Below are 15,370 nucleotides of genomic sequence, written 5' to 3'. Positions count from 1 at the left end.
ACTTCATTGCCCTGCCTCTATGAAGTACTACAACAACGATGATTGTACTAGCTACGGAAATGGTATCCTGCATGAAAACAACATAACACATATCAAACTCCTCACTCAACATGTTCTTAACCGACCCAACAATTCTAGAATAGCCTCCCTGATCACCATGACCTCTTCGGTAGAAATTATCCTATGGATCTCATCGTCACTCATTCCTGTCATCTCAGTGCAACCAGCGCATGATCCCAATCCTCTGATAGCCACCACACTAAAATGTATATAAAAAAAGGTCAAACATCAAAGCGCAGTGCTCAACACACCGTGTGTCCCCATATTAGTTCCTTAGTAGCCACGAGATTCCCTCATACTCACATACGAATCCTATGCTTTTTGTAGTACGGGCTCCTACTACCTTCAACACCTTGTTACAATAAATAAGAGTTGATCAAAAGATTCTTAACAAAAAAGTAAATCAAATAATGAATGTTATGATCAAACTGGTGTCGAATGATTAATAATAATTGTCTTAGAAGAGCTCGATGAAGAACTTCTATTGTGAAGGCAAGTAGGGCAAAAATACAACTGATACCCTAAAATGGTGCATGCATGAACTATATATAGTCTAACCCTACTAATAATAAAGACCGTGGACTGGCCTAACCCATTACAAAGTTGACTATTATAGTACAAACATAATTGACACAGCACTAAATACCCCGACAATCTCCCCCTTTGTATCAATAAAGAAGGCAGATTCTTCAGTTCTGTTGCTGCTTTTGGACCTTGAAGAGCTTTGAGATGAGACTGAGTAGAGTGATGTGAACTGTAATGTACCATCTGATGATATCTTCAAAGCATTTCTTACTTGTAGTGTCATTCGCTTTTGATTTCTCGATTAACTCCAAAAGGTAGTTCAAGCAGGAAGTGGAGTAAAGATGCTTATCCGAAAGAGAGAAGAAACATCTTTGAGAATTTGAACCATATCTAGCACTCTGTTGAAAAACCAAACTCCAATATTCTTTATGAATCTTTCTGAGCTTCACTTTGCAAACATCACACGAAGATTCTTTGGGTTTAAAAATGGCTTCCTTTCGGAGCACTATTGCAATCTCTACATCCATTTTGCCGACTTCATGGATGTACGAGACCAACATCCTCTTGAGATGCGCCACAATATGTTCGTATTTCTGTTCATCCTTAAGCAAGAGATAAAATAGAGAAATCCAGTATTAAGGATTAAGGTAAGGCAGGTCTACGAGTGAAAATTTCAACACCGAACTCACAACACATCGAGTAATTTTAAACCAAGCATTAAGGAAGCTTTCGGTTTCAATTGGCCTAATAACCTTCATTGTTGTAATCTTCTTTGAACTCAAGATTTGATATTGTGGATTTCCATGCTTTAGATAAAAGGAGATAAGCATCAGATTGACATTGTTAACAGACTCAAGCGCATTCTCAACTCTGTCAAAACTACGAAACAAGAACGCCTTCGGAGTGATAGGAAAATCAAGTTGCGAATCCAAAGTGTTTTCTAATTCAAACGAAGTAACAGGCTCCAGCCAGTAAACACTTGGATTATCGATGTCTTCCTTTAAAATACGCTCCATAGACCAAGCAGGAAAAAGAAGCTTTTGAGTTTCCAGAGTGACTTGGGCTTCACAAGCTTTCCTTTCTTTTTCTTCGGCTTCTTGGACGATTCACATATTTTCGTCAATCTCTGCGTGACGAGCTTTGCGTCTTAAATTTTCATTTTCATCATCTTCTTCTTCCTTATCATCATCATCATCAACCCATATCCCTTTTCCTTTTGATGTCGAAGCTACATTATCCTTCGAATCTTTTGACTTGGGTGGTTTTGTTCGTGCTCAGCAGAGCCACAAGCTGGTTTCTTAGTTTCTTCAGCAGAAACCTTCTTTGCTTCTCCCCCTTGTTTTGGAATAGCAAAAGATTCCAAAACACCCTCAATTCGATAAGGGATGGAGTAGACAGGCTTCAATTTCTTAGCAAGATGCTGACGAACAGAAACTGTGAAGATTGAATCACGAGTCTCAATGAGATTATGCAAGAGAGCATTTGCATCAACAACACAACTCTTGATCACAACATTCTCAGACTTGAGTGCATCAATCTATGAGTTCGCATGCGATAATTTCACCGATAGAACCTTTGATTTCTCAGTTTAGCCAACAAGTTAATCCATAATTTTGTTCTCTGTGGCTAGATCTTCCTGAAGTTTTTCAATTTTAGAGGAGATAGATGTTTGAAACTTCGAATTATCAGCCTGGAGTTCAGTACCAATCTTCTTAAGAGCTTCTTTTTCTGTTTGGAGTGAAGAACCAAGGATGCTGATAACCCTATTTGTTGTGGCGGTGTTGGATTCAAAAGAAGTTTTGAAATCACCCATGAAGGTTTGAACATCAAAGAGTAGTTTTTCGACTTTTTCGGTCATATCCTTGCAAGTTTTCTCTGAATCCTCGATAGCTTTGTTTGTTTATGCTAGTTTTGCAGCATGCTCTTTCGTCAACGTCTCAAGTAAAGATTTGTGAGATTCAAGAGAATATTCTGATCTGGAGGAAGAATTGGATGATTCGAGCAGGGAATCCAACTTGTCTTGAAGTAGCTTGAACTGATGTCTGGTCATGGGGGCATCATCCTCATCCCCACTGGATTGTTGAACAGTCAATGGACAATAGTGAAAGTCTTCAAAAGCATCCCGATCATCACCAAACATTGCATCAGGATCATCATGTCAACGGGGTGATATGGGAGTGAAATCAGCACCAAAAGAGACACCAGAAGCACCTTCCCCTGTATCAGATACATTGACGATTATTGTTGGTGAACAAGTGGTTGTGGTTGTTGTTGCAGTGGACTCTATGAATATAGGAGTGGATTGTGCAATAGACACCTGTGGTTGCGAAACCCCCACATACATTCGGATATGGAGCAATCGTGATAGCTGTTGTAGTAGCAGTAGGAGAAAGTGGTGTAAAATCCTAGAAAAAGTCATCTGTTATGGGAACAAAAGTTGGCACGGAAAAAGTTACCTCAAGATTGGTTGTTGATGGACCCGAAATCATGGGTTGTTAAGTTGCAGCTGTGTCTTCAGTCTCGTGCTGGACTTGCTCTGGTATACGAACGTCGGAGATGGTGTGTGACTCCGAATCCTCCTCATTATCTGGTTTAGGGGACTTAAGGCTTGCGTGCGATTCACTTTACTTTCTTCGTTGGAGTGTGAGCAAGCTTGTAAGGTCTAACCTTTGCTTTTTGTTTACCCACTTTCTTTGGCTTGCCAGCCTCTTCTAAGGCCTTTCGCATCTCAGCGGTTAGTCGATGAGGACCGGATGCTGGTTGTCTGCGATATTTTTTGATAACTGCACTGTCTGTGGGAACATTGCGAAGCATGGTCTCTGGAATAGTTCCGATGAAGGAGAAACTAGAACTGTCAGACACAATCACATTAGAAGTACGGAAAATTGGAGTTGCTGCAATCACCAAACCCTCTATCACCAAAATGTTGTGAAGATCAATTGCTCTCTGAACGACGATAGCCCAAAAACGAGCACAAGATATCTCCGAGTGCCTTGTTACTAAAACAGTACTCTGAACATGTTGAGCCCAAAGGACCGAACCGTAATCTAGATTGATCCCATAGTAAACACCATAGAGAATAGTAAGAAAAAGCTTACTTGCACTATCGAAACCCGTTACCCTCTCTGAGAAGCTTTTGAAAATTAGGGTAAAGATCTGTGACAACCCGAAACTTTTATCTTGTGCAATTGGTTCGTATATCAATATTAAACTCGAATTTATCATCTTTTAACGAAATTGTGGGTCCATATGAGTGCTCTAGGCTTAGTATAACCTAGATATGAGTCTTAAGAAGGGTTAGAAAGTGTGTAACATCACAAAATCGGGCCAAACACACCAAAGAAGGTGTATGCGGCCGCACACCCGCGTGTGCGGCCAGCCAGCCGCACACACCCTCCAGCCTCACACCCGACCCTATATATTAGAGGAGACCCCCCTTCATTCACTATTTTCTTCTTTTGGCTGCACCCTACTCTCTCTCTCTCTCTACTTTCTCTCTCTAGAAACATCATCCAAGAACACTCTAAGGGCCTCAAGAATGTGAACCACCCCATCAATCAGCTTGTTATATTGGTAAAACACCTGAATCTAAGCTTAAAACTCATAGTGTTCTTCGTGTTCTTCATCCTTTGAAGGTGTACGGCCGCACACCTTCATAAGGTGGCCGCACACACTAAAACTCTCCAAAGTGAAGATTTTGGCCTCCATTTACTAGTTGGACTTGGTATTAGCACTAAAACACCTCAAAGTCGACATTTCGGGCACAAATGAGGAGTGTACAGCCGCACACTCCTGTGTACGGTTGCACACACCCTCTGTACGGCCGCACACTCCTGTGTGCAGCCACACACACAGTATGGCCGCGCACTCTGGCCGCACACTCACTCAAATGGCCGAACACCTCCCTTATTTGATCATATAGGTCCCGACAAGCATTTCCAAGTCTTTAGGGTGGTTTCCTGTCATTCTTAGTCATGATATACCCTAATCTAATACGTATATGTGTTACCATATGAATTATAGGGTCCACTTGCGTATGAAACATCAGTTGACACTCAACACTCATATCGATCGTACACTCGAATCCTATGTTAAACTGTGAGTTCATACCCCTACACTTTTCCGAGTTTTTCATGTTTTCAGGAGGGGGGAGGGAATACAAGCTAAACATAAAGGTTTTCATAACTTAAAAACTGATTGAATTACAATGGTTTCTATCAAACACTTAGATACAATTATCCCTTTTGTAATATGCGGAGCGTAAGGGATGTTTTCTAATCATAATTGCATAGTTTTCAAAACCATACATGAACGTAGCAACCATTCAAACTATAATGGGTATAGCTTGGGATTTCATTACCAGTCTTACAAACTCAAAACTTCATGAAAAGTCAAGCATATAAACTATGTCAGATTTAGTTTATCCATTACTATGAGTACAAAACTAGAGTATCTTGCTAAATAATTATTTTGTGTATAATTATTTATAATGTACACCGTTACAAATGATTTCAAATTCGAGAACAACCGAACCACATGTAAACTAGTTATTACAGGATTGTGAGACTTATCTTCGTTATGCCCATTGGGTTACCAACGAATCCTCACCGGTAGTATAACCAGAGTCTCCCGGAGGGAGAGCATGAAATTTGTGAATAGATCTATTCGGGACCAACAATCCCACACCTGAACTGTTAGCTACAGTTAGGTGGGCACGCCTGGGGTGACAAATTTTGTAATCATACGACACCTGAAGAAACGTGAAGGAGGTCACCGGTCATATTAGTATGGTTATATGACTCACAATATGTATAAAACTAACCTTTGTTTACGGGATTCCTTTCTTCTATGGTTTTATTTTATGTAATAAAACTACCTATCTACTTACTGGAGGGTATTCCAGGGACATAACTTTTGGTTTTATTTTAAGTAATAAAACTACCTATCTACTTACTGAAGGTATTCCAGGGACACAACCTTTGGTTTTATTTTAAGAAATAAAACTACTATACATACTGGTGGTAGCCAGGGTTTTCGAACAGGACATACTTTTCATAACAGAAACCAACAAACATGTTAGAAAATATTGGATTTTCTTGGAAAACATGCATACATATTTTAGAACTTGTTAATAATGGTTTTCGATACAAACGGCATTTTGCTTATAATGGAAAGAAACCATTTATACAAATTCAGTGACTAGTTTTCAATACACAAGAACGTGCTTATGAACTCACCAGCTTTATGCTGATACGTTTTCAAAACCGCTTGTATTCTCAGGGCAACGATGGACAGGTACTTTGCCAGCTTTTGGAGAAGACGGAGCATTTTTTTTGAGTCTCGTCTTTATCTTTTGCTATATACTGTTATGTACAAACTATGTTATCAAAACAGATGTAAATATTCATATTGTAATGTAATGGTTATGTTTACTTTGATTGCTATGATACGATTGTTGTGATACTACGTATGATGTCACCCGCCCCCGGACGTTTCTGCCGTTGTTTTTATGACGGTTCGGGGGTGTGACAGATTGGTATCAGAGCTTTTGTTTATAGTGAACTAAGTATACCGAACCTTACGTGGTATACAACTATAAAAACTAAGGGCCGAAGTGCTTTGAACTAAAAGTATACATTAAAATATAAGTATTTTGCAAGAAGTATACAAGTATACCTATATACCAGAAACAGTAACCACGAGTAGAACAAAACAAAAGCAATTGGATGTTGGGTACTGTGGTTAAACCTGGGAAGTTATGTAATCATGTCTTGGGTCAATATAGCTTGATCAACTATATTCATTCGAGACATGACCAACATGTGCTTGGGAGTGACTGTAGTGTGTAGCAGGCCTAAAACTTACCAAATATCCATACACCAAGACATCAGTACAACAAAACATAAAATACTATAGGAGTATTTTGCTAGAGTCAAATTCTTTGTAAAGATTAACTTCCAAGTGTTGCTACTCATTCTTCTTGTGATAATTTCTTTGCATTAGTAGTTTTTCCTTGTTTATCGCTTAATAGAACACTCCAACTATCATATAGAGATATATCCTGTTTCATATCTCTTGGTTCTAAAGTCAAAGAGACTTATCCTCTTTTTCTTCCTGATACAGAACAAGATGGCTCCAAAGAAAATACCCAACAATAAGAAAACAATTCTTCGACGGATCCAACGCTACCACCACCTCCCCAGTTCGATGTCGCTATGTTCCAAGCAGTTGTTACTGCCGCTGTGACTGTTGCTTTGTCACAAATAAATCCTGGTGGTTCTAGGAGTGGAATTCATTCCCAAAATCATGAAGGGAGTCAAGGGCATCAAAAGGAGTGCTCCTATAAAGACTTCATGAACGCAAAACCCATGTCTTTCGACAGCATTGGAGGCGTTATTGCCTTGACTCGTTGGTTCGAGAAGATCGAGTCTACCATCGAAATCTTTTCTTGTTCGGAAGCCAACAAGGTGAAATTTGCCGCCTGCACTTTCACCAACAGAGGATTGACTTGGTGGAATAGTTGGGTCAAATCCCTAACCTCGCCAGTAGCAAATGATATGGGTTGGGAGAGCTTGAAAGAGCTCATGTTGGCTGAGTACTGCCCACGGGGAGAAATGCAGAAACTGGAGCAAGAACTCTGGAACCTAAAGATGAAAGGTTCCGATATTGCTGCCTACACTTCTAGGTTTGAAGACCTAGCACTTCTTTGCCCGGAAATGGTCACCCCGGAAAGCAAGAAGATAGAGAGATACATTGGGGATTGACGCCCCCAACTCAAGGGAATGTCTTGGCTGCCTGGCCAATCACTTTTGATAGCGCCAAGTGCTTGGCACAGACCCTCATAGATCACAGAGTTGATCTTGATGCAACGACAGCCACTCCTGAACCAGCAAAGGAGAGTGGTGAGAATAAAAAGAAATTCTGGAACAAGCGAACGGGTTAGAGTTCGCAAGGGTCCTCCAAGAAACAACAAACAGTGGCAGTCCATGCCGTTACTACTCCTACTGCTGCCCCCACCACTCAAGCACCTACCAGTGGATATACTGGTACCATCCCTTGGTGCAGCAAGTGCAATTACCATCATCATATTCCTGGCCCGTGTCGTGAAATGCTCTGCAACAACTATGGCAAGAAGGGTCACACTGCTCAAAACTGCAGAACACTAGCCCAACCAACCAATCAGGCATCTGGATCAGGTGTCGGCCAGGCCTATTATGGTTGTGGCGAGGACGGACACTACAAGAGAAATTGCCCCAATACTGGGAGAGTTCTAGCAATGGGGCAATAGGAGGCAGTCGCTGATCCTACCGTTGTTACGGGTAAGTTCCTCCTCGACAACTCTTGTGCATGCATTCTTTTCGATTCTGGTGCGGAGAGAAGTTTTGTCAGTCATGCATTCAAGCATCTTCTCAAACATAAACCTCAATCATTAACCGAAACATTTACCATCGAGATGCCTAACGGTGAGAAAGAGAGCACTAACGATATATTCCGCGGCTGTACCCTTACCCTAAACGATCATTCTTTTCCCATCGACCTTATGCCAGTTTCCATAAAAAGCTTCGATGTCATCATTGGCATGGATTGGTTGAGCCCCAATCGTGATGATATCCTTTGTCTCGAAAAAGCCGTCCGTATTAATCTTCCCTCTGGAGAAACCCTTGTGATTTATGGTGATAAACTCAGTTCAAACCTTTGCATTATCTCGTACATCAAAGCCTAGAAACTTCTGCGAAAGGAGTGTCGTGCATTCCTGGCCCATGTTGTTAATGAGAAACAGGAGGTTAAAGACCTCGAGAGTATCCCCAAAGTCTGCAACTTTCCTGATGTCTTTCCTGAAGAACTTCCGGGAATTCCTCCTGAGCTCCAAGTCGAGTTTGGCATCGACTTAATCCCCGGAGCTATCCCCGTAGCTAAGTCCCCATATCGCCTAGTGCCAGCAGAAATGCAAGAGTTATCCAGCCAGCGCAATGAGCTTCTTAGCAAAGGGTTCATCAGACCGAGTTCCCCACCCTGGGGAGCCCCAATTTTATTTGTGAAAAGAAGGATGGATCCTTTCGAATGTGCATTGACTACTGCGAACTGAAGAAACTCACCATAAAAAACCGTTATCCTCTTCCTCGGATCGATGACCTTTTTGACCAGCTTAAAGGAGCCAACTATTTCTCCAAAATAGACCTCAGATTAGGGTACCATCAGTTACGAGTCCGCGAGGGTGATGTTCCTAAAACAACATTCTAGACTCAATATGGTCACTACGAATTCGTAGTAATGCCCTTCGGTCTAACCAACGCACCGACAGTGTTCATGGACTTGATGAACTGGGTCTGCCATCCTTTCCTGGACAAGTTTGTTATCGTGTTCATAGACGATATACTTGTCTATTCCAGAAGCGTGGAAAATCACAAACAACACTTGAGATTATTGTTGGAAACTCTAAGAACAGAAAACTTATACGCGGAATTCTCCAAGTGTGAATTCTGGATTCGAAAAGTAACATTCTTTGGTCACGTGGTAAGCGAGGAAGGCATACACGTGGGTCCATCCAAAATCAAAGCGATAGAGAACTTGTCAGCACCGAAGACACCCACAGAAATTCGTCAATTCTTGGGTCTCACCGACTATTATCGCAGGTTTATATAGAATTTCTCCAGAATTGCCAAACCTCTAACCACTCTGACTCAGAAAGGTGTACCCTTTTGTTGGAGTGAAAATCAAGACATTGCATTTCAAACATTGAAGCGAGCCTTGTGCAGCGCACCTATCCTGTCTCTGCCCGAAGCGACGGAGGACTTCGTTGTCTACTGCGATGCATCCAACCAGGGCTTAGGCTGTGTGCTTATGCAGCGAGGAAAGGTTATTGCTTATGCCTCGAGACAGATGAAAGCATACGTAGTCAATCACACAACTCTCGACCTGGAGTTGGGAGCAGTGGTCTTCGCGCTGAAGACTTGGAGGCATTATCTCTACGGAACCAAGTGCACATTCTTCACTGACCATAAAAGCCTGCAACACATCCTCGATCAGAAGGAGTTGAAAATGAGACAACGGTGATGGGTAGAGCTACTTAGCGATTATGAGTGCAAAATACGCTATCATCCCAGCAAGGCGAATGTGGTAGCAGATGCCCTCGGCTGGAAGTAATACTCAGGTCGCAGTGTGAAAGCACTTACCATGACCATCCATTCCTAATTATTTGCAAAAATCGGAGAGGATCAGTAGGAAGCCCTAAAACCAGAGAATATGGCAGGTGAAGCCTTAAGGGGGATGGAGAAAAACTTAGAGATCAAGGGAGACGGAGCCTACTATTTCATGAACCAGATCTGGACCCCAATGTTCGGTGGATATAAAGAGGTTGTCACGAACGGATCTCACAAGACTAGATACTCTGTTCACCCAGGATCGGATAAGATGTACCTTGATCTCAAGAAACTATATTGGTGGCCAAACATGAAAGCAGAGATCACTACCTTCGTAGGCAAGTGTCTGACTTGCGCCAAGGTGAAAGTCGAATATCAAAAGCCCTTAGGTCTGCTTCAATAGCCGGAGATACCCAAGTGGAAGTGGGAGAGGATTACCAAGGGTTTCATCACCAAATTACCCAAATCTACGAGTGGGTACGACACCATCTGGGTAATAGTCGATCGATTGACGAAATCTGCTCACTTCCTGCCAATCAAAGAAACTTTTAAGATGGAAAGACTCACACGAATCTACATCCACGAAATAGTCAGACTGCACGGAGTGCCTGTATCTATTATCTCTGATCGAGATAGCAGGTTCACTTCGAGATTTTGGTAGTCCCTACAGAAAGCTCTTGGAACTAAGCTAGGTATGAGTACAGCTTATCATCCTCAGATAGATGGATAGAGTGAGAGAACCATCTAGACCTTGGAAGACATGTTGAGAGCATGTGTCATCGACTTCGGTAAATTGTGGGACACCCATTTGCCCTTGGTTGAATTTGATAGGTTTGAGCCATAAGAACTTTCCTATGTGCACATGCAAACCCTAATGCTTGGATCTAGGTTTCTCTAATTGAACATGCAATGTATCCAAGACTTCTATTGATAGATCTAGTGTAAACATTCAAATTATAACATATGAAATCAGATCTAAAGGAATACCTTGAATTGCTTGCTTGAATCTTCTTGTCTTTGGAGCTTAGAGTCACAATTGTCACTCCTCTAATGGCTTACAAACACCAACTAGCAAGAGGATGATAATAGAGAGAGAGAGAGAGAGAGAGAGAGAGAGAGAGAGAGGATGAGAAAAATCGGCTCTAGGGTTTCTTGAGGTGCAAGAGTGCCGATTTCCTCCACCCTAAGGGTCTATATATACTATTGGCTACTAGGGTTACACCTTAAACCCTAATTGAATAACTTAGGCCCTAAGCAATCCAATAATCCCTATGGACTAGGCCTTGGACGATTTCTAGGCTTCTCCAAACCCTAAAATCGTCCACCCTCTCATCCATAACGATTCACAGCCCAAAATACAACTATCAGACATTTGACTGTTTATGCCCCTTTATTCAATTAACCTCTTTAAGTCACCAAATTAATTCTTAATTAATTTATGACTTATATTAATCAAATAATAATATTATTCCTTATATTATTCTCATAATATATTAATAATATTTCTTCTCTCATTATAAATCATCCTGTCAAGTTGCTATGGTGAAGGCAACCCAAAAGGACCATGCTCAACCAGGTCAAGTACTTACCATATATAGTTATAGCCTTAGACACTAATCCAACAATCTCCCACTTAACCGATTAGCAGTCGTAGCTCTCAAAGATGCTGTCAACTCTGATCTTATCAATCCTATCCTTTAGATAAGGGATCGTATAGTCCTCTGTTCAGATATCATGCAGAAATAATCATAGTCTAGCATTTAGTTTCTCGATCTTAGATTTATTCGACATAAAACGTAATCAAACACATCAATTCAGTTCTGACCGGGCCCGGCACAAAAGTCAAATCAAATCATCGAGCGACCGAGATATCGCTTTTGCCTTCTTAGGATAAAAGTAATAGATAAACTTCGACTTATATGCATTTACTTATTCGCCAATCAATCATACACAACAATGCGTTTTATAACATCAATTTACTGATGCGGTTTCGCATCATCAATGTACAACCAATTAACAAATAACAAACCATATATCTAGGTTTTAAGACCATATGATATTATCATCTTGCGATCACTTACAATATATATATATATATATATATATATATATATATATATATATATATATATATATATATATATATATATATATATCTATACCTTAAAGTGATTCCAGCAAACGCGGATTTGTTCCAATGCTCAAAACTAGTTCATAAGCACTCATGAACGTTGTAACAACTTTTGCTATGTCTAATACCATACAGACAATCTACATACCAATTCATGACAATCTTCTTTCATATCTACTTACAACATATGAACGATTGTGGACCATTCGAATAATTCGATTATTCTTAATAACTTAATTATTCAGGAAGTCAAAACATGCAAAGGAAACAATAGATAAACAACTGACATAAGACAGTAACTTTACTTATAAATAATACTCTTTTATTTAATCATCAAATGTCAATTACATTTGTCTATTACAAGTTTCTAAAACTATCAAATCTAAACTAATATCATCCTTCAGCCCAATACTCCTAGCATGCTGCAAGTGCTTAACCCTACTCAGTCCCTTCGTAAGCAGATTTGCTGGGTTATCTTCTGATGATATCCTCTTAACCACGAGATGTCCTTCTTCTACTCGATGTCTAATAAAGTGATATTTTCTGTCGATATGACGAGACCTACCATGATCCCTCGATTCCTTGGTCAAGGCAACCACTCCTTCATTATCACAGAAAATCTCCACAGGCTCCTTTATGGCAGGTACAACTCCAAGGTCACCAATGAAGTTCTTCAACCATATTGCCTCCTTCGATGCTTCATTCGCTGCAATGTACTCTGATTCGCACGTTGAATCAGCTACTATTTCCTGCTTGGAACTTTTCCAAGTTACTGCTCCTCCATTCAGGGTAAAGACCCAGCCCGACTGCGAACGGTAGTTGTCCCTATCGGTCTGGAAGCTGGCGTCACTATACCCTCGTACCTTTGAGTCATCACTCCCTCCGAGGACTAAAAACCATTCCTTGGTCCTCCGAAGGTACTTAAGGATATTGTTGACCGCAATCCAATGGGATCTGCCAGGGTTCCCTTGATATCTACTGACCATGCTCAAAGCAAAGGCTACATCAGGGCGAGTACAGGTCATAGCATACATGATCGAGCCAACTGCGGAAGCGTAAGGTACTCGGCTCATTTCTACTATCTCGGCTTCGGTACTCGGATTTTGAGTCTTACTTAACTTGGCATTACTTTGTATCGGTAATTCACCCTTCTTCGAATTTTCCATACTAAAACGTTTTAGTACTTTATCTAAGTAGGTGTTCTGACTAAGTCCTATTAGTCTCTTACTTCGTTCTCTCACTATCCTTATTCCCAAGATATAGGAAGCCTCTCCAAGGTCCTTCATAGCGAAGCACTTCCCGAGCCAGGACTTAACCTCCTGCAGTGTCGGGATGTCGTTTCCTATGAGCACTATGTCATCGACATACAAAACGAGGAAGCTGACTATACTCCCACTGGCTTTGACATATACACATGATTCATCTTTTCTTCGTACAAATCCAAACTCTTTGACTTTCTCATCAAAGCAAAGATTCCATCTGCGAGACACTTGCTTAAGTCCATAAATGGACTTCTCAAGCTTACACGCTCTATTTGGATGCTTCGGATCAACAAAACCCTCTGGCTGAGCCATGTAAACATCCTCAGCCAACTTCCCATTAAGGAAAGCGGTCTTGACATCCATTTGCCAAATCTCATAATCATGAAATGTGGCAATAGCTAGCATCACCCTAATAGACTTTATCTTCGCAACTGGTGAGAAGGTCTCATCATAGTCAACTCCGAGAGTTTGAGTAAAGCCCTTCGAAACCAATCGCGCCTTATATGTGTGTACATTCCCATCCACGTCGGTCTTCTTCTTGAAGATCCATTTGCACCCAACGGTCTTACGTCCGGGCACATTATCAACCAAGTTCCAAACTTGGTTGTCATACATGGACTGAATCTCGTTGTCCATTGCCTCTTTCCATTTTGCAGACTCCGGGCCTGCCATAGCTTCCTTATAGCAATTAGGTTCATCTAGATTTATTAGTGTACCATCGCTAATATACGTGTCCCCTTCGGTAGTAATATGAAAACCATAAAACTGGGGTTGAACTCTAACTCTTTCGGAATGTCTATGAGGTAAGGACTCGTCAATTGGTTCAACCGGACTTTCCTCCTCAGGTTGAGTGCCAGCGGTAGAGGTTCCTTCATCACTCGATTCTTGAATCTCTTCAAGTTCGATCTGCCTCCCACTGTCTCCTTGGCTTATGAGTTCTCGCTCTCGGAAAACCCCTCTCCTTGCAACGAAGACAACATTGTCATTCGGTCTATAAAAGAGATATCCAAAGGATTATTGCGGGTAGCCGATGAAAATACATCGCTCACTTCGAGGTTCGAGCTTGTCGTGAGTATCTCGTCTTACGAAAGCCTCGCAACCCTAAACCTTGATTTGTGCCAACGAGGGAGCTTTCCCTGTCCACATTTCGTCAGGTGTTTTGGCAACCTTCTTAGTAGGGACTCGGTTAAGGATATGGGCGGCAGTCTCTAAGGCATACCCCCAGAATGAGATAGGTAGTGAAGCACGACTCATCATAGAACGAACCATGTCTAACAAGGTTCGATTACGCCTTTCTGCCACACCATTTAACTGCGGTGTCCTAGGTGGCGTCAATTGCAAAACTATTCCACATTCTTTGAGATAGTCGTGGAATTCAAGACTTAGGTACTCTCCTCCTCGATCGGATCGAAGCATCTTGATTTTCCTGCCCAATTAATTCTCCACTTTATGTTTGAATTCTATGAACTTTTCAAACGTTTCTGACTTGTGCTTGATTAAGTAAATATACCCATATCTACTATAATCATCGGTAAAAGTCACATAGAAGCGGTTCCCATCCTTTGTGGTGGATCTAAAGGGTCCACATACATCGGTATGTATGAGGTCCAATAAACCCTCACCCCTTTCACATGTGCCAGTGAAGGGTGACTTGGTCATCTTTCCAAGTAAACAAGATTCGCATGTGTCATCTTCCCTAAGGTGGAATGACTCCAACACTCCATCCTTTTGGAGTTGGGCTATGCGCTTCTTGTTGACATGTCCAAGACGACAATGCCTCAAGGATGCTCTATCCATACTATTGGAAGAATCCATACACAACACATCATTTCCTAGGTTATCTACAACCATAACAGTTTCATAAATTCCATTACAAGGCATTGCTTCAAAGTATAAAACACCATTTAGATAAGCATAAATAGAACCATTCATATTATTAAATGAATATCTAAATCCTTGTTTAAACAACCCATGAAAAGAAATGATGTTTCTTGCCATATTTGGCTAGTAGCAACAATTATTTAAATCTAAATTCAATCCATTACTAAACACTAAAGAATACACTCCAATCTTGGTAACAGGCGACGATCTTCTGTTCCCCATGATTAGATTTTTTCTTCCGAGCTCCACATCTCTAGTTTTTCCTAGTCCCTGTAAATCAGAACAAATGTGGTAACCACATCCTGTGTCAAGAACCCAAGAAATAGTGTGGGATGAATTACTAGATTTAATTGTGTATATACCTGCAAAAG

The sequence above is a fragment of the Lactuca sativa genome, chromosome 4, assembly GCF_002870075.4.
Source record: "Lactuca sativa cultivar Salinas chromosome 4, Lsat_Salinas_v11, whole genome shotgun sequence".
Lineage (NCBI taxonomy): Eukaryota > Viridiplantae > Streptophyta > Magnoliopsida > Asterales > Asteraceae > Lactuca > Lactuca sativa.
Note: the sequence above shows the minus strand (reverse complement) of the source record.